We start from the raw sequence: 14,394 nt of genomic DNA on the forward strand, positions 1-14,394 counted from the left end.
TTGTTACAGTGTACAACAGGGCAAAGACTATCCTCTCTCACCTTTCTGTTCACTTCAATCCATCTTTAACACACAGAAAAACAAACTCTCATTTATTTATAAAGCTGGATTGACAATTTTCTTCACGATAAGAAATGCACAGTGACATATTATGATTCAATAAGTCATGAGCAATCACGTTATAATCTAGCTTAATTAAGTGAGTGTGCTCGAGGGATGAGCATAGGGTTGCAACAGGATGAGATTTTCACGATATGATAACGGTCTCAGAAAATATCACGGTATATGGTATTACACAATTACTATTATCAGTGAAAACAGAAGGGTTATTTATTTATTTTTGAGCAAACACTTTATTATAATTGAAACTTGAAACCATTTACTTTATTGAAGTATGTTTAAAAAAAGTCTCCCTTTTGAAAATAAATAGAAAGAATAAGAAGGCTAACAGATTTATAATAAATACAATAGCATGTTAGTTTACATGTTATAATAGCATGTTAAATTAACTACTAAATGAAAAATAACATCAGCTGTGTGAGCTTTTGAAGTAATGTCCTATTATTATTATTATTATTATTAACAGTTAACATATACGGCTCCTGTCTGTACCTTTATCTCAGTGCTTCTCAACTGGTTTTGCTTCAGGACAGCTTTTACATTAGAAATCAAGTGTCGACCTGCCATAGATTAAACATAACCTGTATTTAATGTATCCTGGGTTGCATTTCCTTTTATGTTGCATAGCTTTGTTCATGGTTTTCAAGTACAAGGACATGCATCAAGTGTCATTATTTTTGTTGTTGATGTCAAAATCTACAGGAAGTTTTCTCTTCCCCTTTTAAAAATGTAAGAACATATTTACTTATATGAGCCCATTATTATCCCGTTTGTTAACTAATATTAAATATTTATACACATATTACACAGAAGGAAAGGCTCCTCATTACCATGGTTAGGTCAGTGTGCTAGTCTTAAATAATAGTAATAATAATAATAATAATAAATTAATGCATGTGTTTCAGCTAGTATTTATTTTTCATACATCTTGAAACTTTAACTACAACTGCCACTGTTGATATAAAATGAGGTCTAATGGATTCTACCTTTAGATTATTTAATTTGAAACTATAACATTTTGTCAAAATATAACCGTTACTTTTATTCATGTAAAATCCTGAAAAACATTTGTAAAGGTGATGGTTTGTAATTATTAATATTTTTTAACTATTTTGGTAAAGGGGCCACATCGGGTTTAAGCAGTGCAAAGGGGGCCACATTGTATTACTGTTGAGATACAATGTTCTGCATTGATTTGGTTTTTGTATCTTTTAAGCCCAGAAATCGTTGTGTACTCAATTTTCTAAAGTGTATCTGTGTATTTCTGGCTTGCTTTTGCTCGCATGTCAATGATGCCGAGATCTACTTTTATAGTAATTTAATCACTGAGAAGGTTTACCTGCAAAATTAGTAGCACCACACATCACAAGCAGCCTCAAGAATGGACACAGATTAGCCGTATGACACTTTTCCTTGAGCAGAATATTGCACTACGGATCGTTAAGTTTGTTCAAAGGGGAAAGCGAGAGACAGAAAAAGTGCATTCGTGTGCATGGTTGCCAGATTGCACAAAAAAGTATAAGATTAGGCAGAATAATTCCAATTTGCGCAAGTATAAATCTCAAACTGGGGGTGTTGCGTCTCTTATCTGGCAACCCTGAGAATGTTAAATGCTTGTGGAGATGCGTGACGTCCCAATGCAAGTTAACTGAAATATCAAACGAAAAAAACAAAAACCTTTTACGATAAATGAGGCCACATTAAACCATGTGGAGGGCCTGATCCAGCCCGCGAGCCGTAAATTGCCCATGTGTGTTTTAGCTGTTAGCGAGATTATCATTAAATCTGCCTCGGCAGTCCTCAATAGTCCATCACTTGGGTGGCCGCCAAAATATCTTCAATGGGAAAACCATGGCACTGTTCTTTCCCTGCTGTCCACGACCCAGTCCATTTAGACCAGTTGAGAAACACTGCTTTAAACTCACACACACTCATGTCCGACCCCCTCCTCTCGCTTCTCTCTGACATTTTCTCGGCTGCATGTGTGTGTGTCGCAAGTTGACACGTCTGACAGGCAAACAAGGAGGAAAGGAGATGCGCACGCCTATGTGAGATTCTCCGTCCGGTTGCATTTTTTTCTCAATACCGTAGATAAGCAAATGTACATGGTATAATAAATGTCAATTTTCAAACCGTGGTATACCGTGAAACCGGTATACCGCTGCAACCCTACACCTGTGTTTCCTTTAAAAGACGCCCGACATGAATATTTCCACTTATTCCACAACGAGAGTGCTTCTGTATTTACTTTTGTATTTTTGCATTATAATTCCCTCATACTTCGCGATCTACATCACCTGATGCTGTGAAAGTTTAGACTGTGTAATTATTCTTCTCTTCGGTCAGGCACGAACTGCAGTGCTGCCCTCTCGTCATTAGAGTTTAATGTGATCTCATGTAACATTAAATGAAATCAAACGACTATTCTGCAACGAAAATATTTGACGACTTTTTTATTGTCAACGTTGCCGATAACGTTGACTAATCGTTTCAGGCCTTACTGACAGATGATGATATCTGTTCACATTTGGCGAGGATATAGGGTGCAAGGACCTCTGTACATTCCAGGTCATACTGAATAAACCTATTACCCCATGACATGTATTACAAACTATGTGACAGCACCAACTAATTCAATGTAAGCACACAGTCCTGACTTAAGTGTTACATTTCAGTTTGTGGACACTACAAGCACTGCAGGAAAAACTGGTTTGGTAAAAGACTTGTGCTTATTTATGTAGCACACAGAACAATCCAAACATACTATTACACCTTTATGAGATAAAGAATGGCATCATAAATGTAGTGGCTTTATGGCTTCTGACTACGTCAGTTATATGAATTAACAGGGGGAAAAAAAGGGGGGGGGGGAATTACAGCTAGCCACTGTGCAGCCATATAAATTACTGCAACAGCACAGCAAATATACTTTTATCACTGTTAAATTAAAGGGTAATGGATGTATAGCCTAACAATTTGTCATCATCATAATAATCCTAAACAAGTCTTTTGGAATATAGCAAGGAATTTATTAAGTTTTAATTATATTTATCATCTCTCTGAACTTTGACAAGGCATGGCATAGAGCTGGATCCAGGACAAGGACATCTTCTCATAAATAACCCCATTCTTAATTAATATCAGACTTTATATATTTCTATATAGGCAGAGATACGAGGAATTCTCCTCCACATGAACTGGGCACCAAACTGGCGAGGACGGCGGACAACAAGCACAGAAGGAACTCCACTTCTGAAACTACTGCCACCAGCTCCAACTGTACAAGAGAGCACAGTTAAACAAACAGCATCATGCAAACACACAGTGGCAAACACGACAGAAAAAGTCACAATGATCTGACCTCCGACGTGACACGCGGGGGTTTAAATAAAAAAAACAAACAAGAGGCAGGTGTCGCTAGCAGCTGAAGTTTGTAATGATCAGCTTTCCCATGAAAGCTGATCAGTTCCCATGGAAATTCTGATTCAGCATGCCAGCGACACCTGAAACACAATGTAATGTAAGGGCAAAATGTAAACACGCTTTGACAAAACAGACAAGGGAAGATGATGCCACAGTCCTCCACAGGCGAACACACACCCCGGCAAGATGCCATGACCATGACATCACCGGAGGGCAAATCATGCACAGTGATAACCCACCACCAGAAACTTGGCCCACACAAAACATGAATATGAAACACAAGACAGACAGGGGATGAAGAAGTCATGGTCCTTGTAAGACAAAACCCAACCTGACCAGTTGACAGAACAATGACGACATCACCGGAGAGAGCACGACAGTGACACGCGCACGTTGGTCCAAACAACCCCACGCAAATAGGCCTGTCACGATAACCAATTTTGTTGGACGATATATAGTCTCAGAAATAATGCGTTACGATATTATTGTAATGTTAAGACAATTTTATACCAATGATATAATGATAATATAATAGCATTATGATTCAAGTACACTCTTTCAAAGAGCAATTAACTTTTCATTCCTAAGAATATTCAGACATTGGAATCGGAATTTCAAAAAAAAAAAGCTTATTTTAAATCAGGACAGCCCCTCTCCATCTCCAACTGCGGTTCCCCGTCTGTCGCTCACTTTGACGTGTGTCGAAGAAGCGACACTAGGGGTCTCTCTTGAGTGCCAAATATACCGTAATTTCCGGACTATTGAGCGCACCTGAATATAAGCCGCACCCACTGAATTTAAAAAAAATATTATTTTGAACATAAATAAGCCGCATCTGTCTATAAGCCGCAGGTGCCTACCGGTACATTGAAACAAATGAACTTTACACAGGCTTTAACGAAACACGGCTTGTAACACAAATAGATAGGCTTTAACGAAACATGGTGTGGCAGTGGGGGCGTGGTCAAGCGCCCGTCCGGGAGAGAAAAGCGGTAAGGGCGCTTACATCAAGTGCTGAAAACTGTCACACTGGTGCCAGTGTGACAGTTTTCCCAAGAAGGACACATGAAGCAGGGCACTTGACATTCCAGGTAAGGCTTTTAATGGCCACAGCAATGTTTACAATCAATTTTATAAAGTTTCTCAATTCTTGGTCTTCTATGCGCCAACACTAGACTGACGTGTGTCTGTCTGTCACTCACTCACTCTCTCACACTCTCTCTGCTGCCTTTTTATGCCGCTCTCCCCACGCTTACTGAAATTAGACACAGGTGTTAGACATTAGCTCAGGTGCCCTTACCGCTTTTCTCACCCGGACGGGCGCTTGACCACGCCCCCGCTGCCACACACGGCTTGTAACAAAAAATAAAAAATTAGCAGTAAACAGTAGCCTAGCAAGAAAGTCATTGGTCACTATCTTCCTCCTCTTGTGCACATGAAACCACTGAAGTCATCTCCTTCGGTGTCGGAGTTGAATAGCCTCAGCTTTATTTGTCTTTTTGCACTGAGTCAATTCATCACGCTGCTGTTTCCAACGTCTCCCGTGCAGCAGCTCTATTTCCTTTTCCAACAGCCAGATCAATCGCCTTCAACGTGAAAGCTGCATCATATGCATTTCTCCGTGTCTTGAGGGTGACAAAATGACTACCGTAATCAGAATGATGGGAAGTTTGAGCGCGCTCGATTTAATCGAAACAGCAAACAAAAAAGTTGTTTGACCTTAACCCGTTTGGCAATTTCATTGGTCTAATGAAAGCTTCATGCCGCCAAAAAACTGAGCACGTCACAGAATGTTTTATTTATTTTTTTTAAATAAAATTTGAAAGCGGGAAAAATCCATATATTAGCCGCGTCATTGTTTAAGCCGCGAGGTTCAAAGCGTGGGAAAAAAGTTGCGGCTTATAGTCCGGAAATTACGGTACCTCTGAACTATGAAAAAAGGCCAATGAGAAGTTGGCAGACAGAATTTGCATGTCCCGCCCCCGGACATACGGGTATAAAGGATAATTGGCTATTTGTCTAAAGGCTCAACATCATTTTCTGGAATTTTCCAAGCTGTTTAAAAGGCACAGTTAACTTTAAATGTATTAGTGGTATAGTATAGTGTACTAACTAGAGGTCAACGATTTTGCAGATATGATCATTAATGTGGTGTGACATACTAATGTTGTACTCTGTCACATGTCACAGAGGAATAGAGAAATATATAGCCGTTATTTGATTCATACATTAATAATTATTACACGCAGCAAAAGACACAACAGAAGAGCAATTTCATGGAGATAAAATACAAAATGCACATATCCAATATTTGAAATAAACTCTAGCATTAAAACCTTATACAGACACAGATCAACCAGCAATAAGCAGGGGTGGAAAGCGTAATGAAAAATAATACTCAAGTAAAAGTACTGTTACTTCTTAAAAAAATTTTTTGATTAGAGTAAAAGTACCTGTCCTAAAAACTACAAGTAAGAGTAAAAGAGTAGCTCATTTAAAAGTACTCATGAGTAGTGAGTATTGAGTAGGGATTCACCGATGTATCGGCATCGGCCGATATTCGCCTTGTTGACTGACATTGGCCTATCTGCAAATACAATGTCATTCACTGATGGCAGTGGCCGATGTTTATCGGTTTATATGTCTTGTTTATTTACGGTCGACTTGGACAGCAGTTGCCTACCCAGCTGCAGTTTCGGAGAAGATCCAACAGGTGGAACTATAATATCACCCACAGCCACTGGCTGGACACGACTCTGGCATGATGTAAGAGGGCAACGGATGCCGTGCGCAAGTGTGGTTTGGAGAAACTGTCGGTGGTGTGGGAGTATTTTACTGTCTGGCCTGTGATTTAGTGAAAGATTCTGCTGTATAGCAGGTGTATAGCAGGCTAAAAAGGCTCTTCACAAAAAGAACCTTTGTTATTTGAAAGAAGGTTATATTAAACATTGTTTCAAATGGAGCCAGAAATACGACAAAATAATTTGAATTAGAAGTATAAATTTGAATTATAGACTTTTGAATTTGAATTAGAAGTGTGATTTTGCCAAATGTAATATTACATTTTATTTTAATTAAGTTTGAATTAGATTTTTTTTAACTCCAATCCTGGACATTTCATATTTAACCAAATTGAACAGTTTTTTTTTTAATGGCACAATTTTATAAAAATGTATTTTCAAACAGCACATTTTTGGTTCCGAATTCTTACACTGTAAATATTCCGTTTTAAAAAATACAGCTTCAAGTTTTCAAGATGAAGAAGAAATTCAGAACACCAAATTCAATACTCAAGATTGCAGAAATTCATGCTTAAAGAGTAAGCATCACATATAACTCAATAATTCTGCTTCATTCTGTGATCGGAATCCACATCAGATCCAAGTCGGCTGTTATTTCAAACACTTGTTGGTGTTTGTAAGTGCGTTTTGAGCTCAAGACATGAACATCAATCAAAACACACTTACAAACACCAACAAGTGTTTGAAATAACATCCAACTTGAATATGATGAATTAGTGATAATGATAAGAGAATTGTTGCACCTCGACCTGTAATTGGCCAAAATGCTCTGTTCGACTTTTCCGAGACCCTCTACTCTTCCCTGTGGAACATGGAAGCTTGATCTCTGACCCCCTTTCTGTAGATCTGAATTTCTGCAATCTTGAATATTGAATTTGGTGTTCTAAATTTCTTCATCATGAAAACTTGAAGCTGTATTTTTTTAAACGGAATATTTACAGTGTAAGAATTCAGAACCAAAAATATGCTGTTTGAAAATACATATTTATAGAATTGTGCCATAAACAAAAACTATTCAATTTGATTAAATATGAAATGTCCAGGATTGGAGTTTAAAAAATTCAAATTCAAACCTATTTAAAATACAGCATAATATTATATTTGGCAAAATCACACTTATAATTCAAATTCAAAAGTCTATAATTCAAATTTACACAATTCTAATTCAAATTGTTTTGTTGTATTTTTGGCTCCATAGTTTCATACATTTGTATAATTGAATTTGTGTTCATTCAAAGATAGTGTGATGCAGGGCTAAAAGACTTAAAAACTAGGGCTGTCAATCGATTAAAAATTTTTATCTAATTAATTACATGGTCACCTGATTAATTAATCATACAATTATTTGCTGAGAAAGCCCCTCATATAACAATAACTCAATATATAAAGATTATACATATTTATATCAATATATAATTATACATATCTTTAAATGTTTAAAAATTTATATATATATATATATATATATATATAATTATCTGAATAAATAAATATTCAGATAATTAAAATGCTTTACATTCCTGTAGCAGAAGAGTTAATCATTGATAAGGCAATACAAAAAGCGGCTTTAGAATTTCACAAGTGAATTTGTCAATCAGTTTGTGATTTCTTATGAGGGCTTGTTTAAGGGCACGTCAATTTACACCTAATCAGGCATGCTTGTGTAGCGTCTTGGGTGTGTTGCGTCATAAATATAAAATGTTTAGGTCACTGTGTCAAGTTAAAAATAGTTTAATACTCAATCATTAAACACATCTTGAGATCCCTTGGAGTATTAAGTACTGTATGAAAGCTATGCCCCTTTATAATAACAACTCTATGCTGCAATTTAAAAATGTAGCACACATACCATAATTTACATTCCAGTTTATGTTTGCCAGAAAGAATAAGAGAATTGGTATAGGTGTTTGTAACTGACTTTTAAAATAAATCACTTATCTATGATACTGTAAAAACTAAATGAATCTGATGGAAAAAAAAAATTAAAAGGGAGACATGATTACGGAAATTAAAAGATGAAAAAGTTATTTTAAATACAATGATTCCCATTTTATATCATAACGTATGAAACGATTACATTAAAATCAGTTTATGTGTAATGTCTAAATTCCCCTTAATGTCGACAGAGAGTTACTGTTGTGCATAAAACATGTTCAAAACAAGGACTGCAAAAAAAAAAAAAAAAAAAAAACACTAAAAAAAGCAGGGTCACTTGGTGTGTCATGTCCGGTACAGGGGCCACATCAGGCTTCAAAGGAATAATTCACACAAAAATGAAAGTTCTCTCATCATTTAGTCGTTTATGCCATCCCAGATGTGTCTGACTTTCTTTCTTCAACAGAACACAAATTGAGATTTTAAGAAGAATATCTCAGCTATTTTGGAAGAGGAAGTGAATGGGTGCTAAAATGTTTGAAGCTCTAAATATCAAGTCAGCATAAAAGTAGCCTAATCCATGTGACTCCAGTGGTTCAATCCATGTCTTCAGAAGAGATATGATAGGTTGGGTGAGAAACAGATCAATATTTAAGTCAATTTTTACTATAAATTCTCCTACCTGCTCAGTCAATCTCCACTTTAACCTTTTGTATTTGATGATTCACATTCTTCATGCATATTGCCATCTACTCGGCAGGGAGAATCATTTCTAGCAAAAAAAAAATTCAATATTGATGTTTTTCTAACACACACCTAACATATCAATTCTGAAGACATGGATTGAACCACTGGAGTCATATGGATAAATTGCTGGCTTTGTGTGCTTTTTGGAGCATCAACATTTTGGCATCCATTCACTTGTTTTGTGTGGACCAGGGTTTCCGTTGTCCGGTAATTACCGGACATTGGCCGGTAAAAAAATTAAATGTCCGACAAAATTAAATCTCTCCGGTCAAATTGTCCGATTAAAATTGCCTAATAATCCCGTCCCCCTAACACAATCTGAATTTGAGAATAAGCCTAAAATGTATAAAGCAAAAATACACCGATCTCTTGCTATGTTATAAAGGAACAGGCTCTATCGTTTGAAAGTTATGAAACAACATCGCATGCTGCATTTCAAATAAAGCGCACGCCTAAAACGGCTGCAATATCTAAACAACGAGCGATTGAGTGAGACGTTTCAAATATGGCCAGGCCCAGGCAGACTAGCTTTAAAAGCTTTTTCAGAGGCCAGACGATGGTGAATCAGGAACATCTCATTATAGATAGATCAGTGCTTCTAATCCGCGCATTCGTGCAGTTTTTTTCTCTATCATCAAAACTGAATAGCCAATGTTCATCAGTGCATGGTTACAGTCTATATCAAGCAGGGACACGTTTGTGTGCATTTTATTTTGTGATTTCACCGGAATTAATAGAGAGTCTCCGCAACGGCGATAGATTGAAACGCAGCGTCCTAGTGAAGATTGCGCAACTCGCGCAGCGCGTCGTCCATGCAACTGATAGCAGCGGACACGAGCGCTAAGCTTGATTTCAAAAACAACAGATTTTAGCGCTAGATCTCTTATTTAATAACGGACTAAATGAATGATCTGCTAGTTAACTGGAGATGTTTTATTTATTTGTATTAGGTACATCCGTGCCTCAATGTTTCAAAAAGTGAATGTGTGTGAAACCACAGTAAAAAACAATTGGCGTTGATTGACGCCAATCGGACGTTCATGTATATTTTTTTTCGTCTATTTGAAAGTTAAGCTAATAATAATATGTTGCATTCTATACGGCCTGATTATGTCATTTTTTAAGTTACATAGACTGCCTCCAGTTTTCCTCAACTTGACTAATTAAGAGGCGATATTTTTGACCGGCATATCATCAAAATGTCCGTAAAACGAAACCTCTGACCGGCACCATTTTTTTCTAGCGGAAACTCTGGTGTGGACCTACAGAGCTGAAATATTCTTCCAAAAATCTTAATTTGTGTTTAGCAGAAGAAAGTAAGTCATAGACATCTGGCTGGGATGGCATGCGGGTGAGTAAATAATGAGATAATTATAACTTTTGTGTGAATTCCTCCTTTTGAGATACAATGTTCCACACTGATTTAGTTTTTGTATATTTTAAGCCCAGAAATAGTTGTGTTCTCATTCTAATGCATGATGCACAATTTTCTAAAGTTTGTGACTGGTCGAACTATTCTGCTCTACAAAAGGTCGATACTTTTCTATCAGGCATTAGAAAAAAAACTTGATAAAGGTTAAGCATAATTATAAATTATTTCATCATCTCTACTTTCCTGGTAATTTATTAGGCTATATAAATTAACACACTCTCTACATCAGGGGTCAGTAGGCCCTATTATAAAAAAACTAACAATATTATTAAAAATGTAACGGTTTTATTCTATTACATTAATACTTTTAAAGCTACTGAAGTTATTTGGAAAAAAGTAGTAAGTGGTTTTCTCGTTTCCTTGTCAATGTTGTTTGATTAGTAGCCTTTATTTGACATAGCCGACAGTACTCTATTCTGTTGCACGTACACTTCAAGTCCGCCATTTTGATGCAAATACGCTTTTGCCCCACTGTTTACATTCACTTTAGACCAAACTGACTGAGTTTACATTAAAACCTCACCAAGATGGGCATTGGCGGAATTATAAAGTGTGACATTTGACCATTTAGGCGCGTACCCACATTAGCGCACAAACATTACTCACCTGTCAATCAAACAGCACGCAGCTAAAGATGTCAGGAAATACAAAGTCAATCTTTTATATTTTATCTAGATCAACCAACCAGTGTTGTCTTGCAATGGCGACTGATGTAATGAACAACCCTGGTCTAGATGTAGAACATAGGCAAAGTAAAGAAAATAATAAAAAATGTATCATCAATATCAAGGAAATCTCTCTCAAGATTGTTTTATCACCCAGCCCTTTTGATAACATTGCCTTAATCTCTCACAACAACCCAATAATCTCAGTGATACATAGTTAAATTACAGGCTACATTATAGACACACAGAATCTAGTAAGCAGAAATATGAAATTTTCCTCAATATATGTTTGTTTGATCACCAAATGACTGTAAATACCAGAAAGGGTTTTAAAAGAGACATGAAATGAAAAGGATTGCGCCGCTCAATATTTTCTTCATCACTACACAATTCAAGCTCTGGTGAGAAAAATTGTAATCGTAAAATACATAATTTAGTCACACAGTGTGAAATTAGGTTGCATATGCGAGTGATTTACTTGCTATGAAGAGGACTGAAAGTACTTAAATATTGATCTTTTTTCACTCCAAAAGCGATCGATTTAGAAGACATTAATTTAACCACTGCAGTCATATCGATGACGTTTATGCTGATTGGCTGTGAATTTTGGAGCTTCAAAAGTCTGATCACTATCCACTTGCATTTCCTACTGATATTTTTCTTCAAATTTGTTCTAGTGAAGAAAGAAAGTCATTAACACCTGGGATATGAGGGTGAGTAAATGATGAGAATTTTTATTTTTGGGTGAACTATCCCTTTAATTCCCCCAAAGTTGCCTGCAACATGCCTTTGATATCACATACCTTTTGATCTATGACTACAGAAAATGAAATACTACATTTGCACAGAAGTGAAAGAGTGCTGTTTTGCTCTCAGTACTGTTTAAGGGTTTGGGTTAGGTGTATATTAATGTAACAACTACTCAAACGTTTCAGAAAATTGGAAGCATTTTTACCTAACGTACATTCAATGGAGTAGGTGCAAGAACGGAGTTTGTGTCTCAGTACCGTTGCACATTTCATGTGCACAACTTCCAGCTTCGGCCACTGGGGGCAGTTTAGACATTCAGAAAGCACTGATTGATTTCAGCACACAAAATAATCGACCTTCTGTTGCCAATTTTCTGTGAGATCAGTCTGCACACCAAACCAGTCTCGTGCTGAAACAGAGTGAAGTTAGCATACTTTAGAGCAGTGTTTCTCAATCCTGTCCAGAGTACCACTAACACTACACATTTTGGATGTCTCCCTTATTTGACACACTCAACTCAGATCCAGGAATATTCTACTTATGAGTTAATCAGTAGAATCAGGTGTGTTGGATAAAGGAGACATCCGAAATGTGCAGTGTTAGTGGTACTCCAGGAAAGGATTGAGAAACACTTTTGATAATGGATGACTGCATCAATCTACATCACTGAAACACGTAAACAAACTCGGCAGTATTTTTGTCTACACTGCCTGTCCATTCTCTCAAACATCAGATCTTATCTTATCAAAATCAGCCATTTTTACACCCCTCAAATTAATGTTGCAAATAATACTGCAACAAGTCACACAAAAATCTTAAAACTTAAAAGGATTGCTTTATTCCTTCAGTCCACATTGGGGAAGATGTGGATAACACACACTTTCTTTTCTGCTTTTTTTCTCCCACGCCACCAGGTCACAAGTGGTAAACATGTGTTGTCATTTTTTTTTTTTTTTAAGAACATACATGGAACTGCACAAAGAAAATAAATATATGGCAGCACAAAAACATATTGATCTGCTCAATATTAAACCCATTTAGCAAAAACAAATAAACACATCACCAAACCTTTAAATACACATGGAAAGGCCACAGCAAAACCATCCATTGATATTCATACAATATTTATGAAAAATAACAGCATGGGGGTGTTACATCTGCACAAGTAATGTTACAATAACACCAAGGAGGGTCCATAAAGAACAGGCCTTTCTCTAGAGCACAAAAGAATGCAATACACCAATGTTACATACAGTACAGCCTATGGGGAACAGAAAGTAGACGGGAATGGATCTAGTCACTTTTGATACACAAAAACCATATAAAAAACTAATAAACTCAGATACTATATGTTCGTACAAGAACAGCATAACCACACCATAAAATATCAACTTACTGTTTGCTATGCGTTTAAGCCATACAAGTAGGCCTTCCTCCTTACCTATTTCTAATTCACTCAAGGGACAGATACAAGACACTTACAGAATATTAGAATTCGCATGAGAGAACATAAAGTCAACATCTCGCATACATTTTGTCATGGGGTAATAGAATAATATCGTGCCGTTTTCATTTCGGCGTCGTTTGTGGAACATAACGGCATAGCTAAAGTACATTTCAAAACTATACTGAGATTAAACTTTTATTAAGTGGCGATTTCAGCCACAAGAGCACTTTAATACGGGATTTGCTCGCGAAGTTCGCGACGTTTTCGTGTACATAAGAGCTCAATGCGTTAGGAAATGGTTTACGCTATTGCACAACTCGTATTTCTTCCTTACAAGGGTATTAAACGATGAACAAACGCAAATAGTGACAAACCCATGACCCGTTGTACATATCGCAAATAATGCAACCCTATTATTAAAACAAAACTTACCTTTTACGCCAGCTCTTTAGCACATGAGAAAAAGTCTTCGTCTTCCGTGTGCGTTTGTTTTTTTCTCTATCCACCTACTTTCACTTTTAACAGACAGAAGCGGCTGCCTATTGGCCACCCTGACGCGGCTCTTCCACCGGGTGTATGAGAAGTTCTATAGCGTTACTGAAAAACAGATTTAATACAGGACTATAACCAGAAACTTACATATGTCAAAACGTTTGCAATTGAACAGTTGAAGATAGAGACTCCAAGCATATTCTTTAAACACCTAAGAATACACAGTTCACCTAGGACATTAACTTGTATTGTTTAATTTTTTTAATATCTTATTCTAAATTTTACAGAGCCTAGTAATACATTTTTAAACACCTAAGAATAAATCAAATTGCACATCTTTATATGAATGGCACGCTGTTTGGTCTACTTAAAGTAACAGCACTTTTAAAGAGCAAAATGATGCACTGCTTGTAGTACATCTGATACTGTAGCCTACATTTACCAAACTATAGTAAAACCGGGCTGAATATCAGTGATCTACCAGAGAGGGACAAATTCAACTTTTGTTGTAATAAAACTACCACCAATGGGCTGGTCCATAACAGAAACAAATATATCTTAAGCTTCTCTTTGGCTGCGTTTCAAGACCTGACGAGATGCCTACCGAGACAGCTTTTTGGGCAGCATCGATGCTGTGCCTGT

General features: G+C 36.7%; 1 protein-coding gene across 1 annotated transcript in view; it reads right to left on the bottom strand.

Moving 5' to 3' along the window:
- Positions 1-13,832, bottom strand: part of stat6 (signal transducer and activator of transcription 6, interleukin-4 induced) — a 53,542-nt gene extending 39,710 nt beyond the window's left edge. The window contains exon 1 of the mRNA XM_052105303.1: positions 13,693-13,832. The gene's annotated coding sequence lies outside the window, so the exon portion shown is untranslated. The remainder of the gene's footprint in view (positions 1-13,692) is intronic.
- Between the last annotated feature and the right edge of the window lie 562 nt (positions 13,833-14,394).

This window comes from Xyrauchen texanus, chromosome 35, assembly GCF_025860055.1.
Source record: "Xyrauchen texanus isolate HMW12.3.18 chromosome 35, RBS_HiC_50CHRs, whole genome shotgun sequence".
Taxonomy (NCBI): Eukaryota; Metazoa; Chordata; class Actinopteri; order Cypriniformes; family Catostomidae; genus Xyrauchen; species Xyrauchen texanus.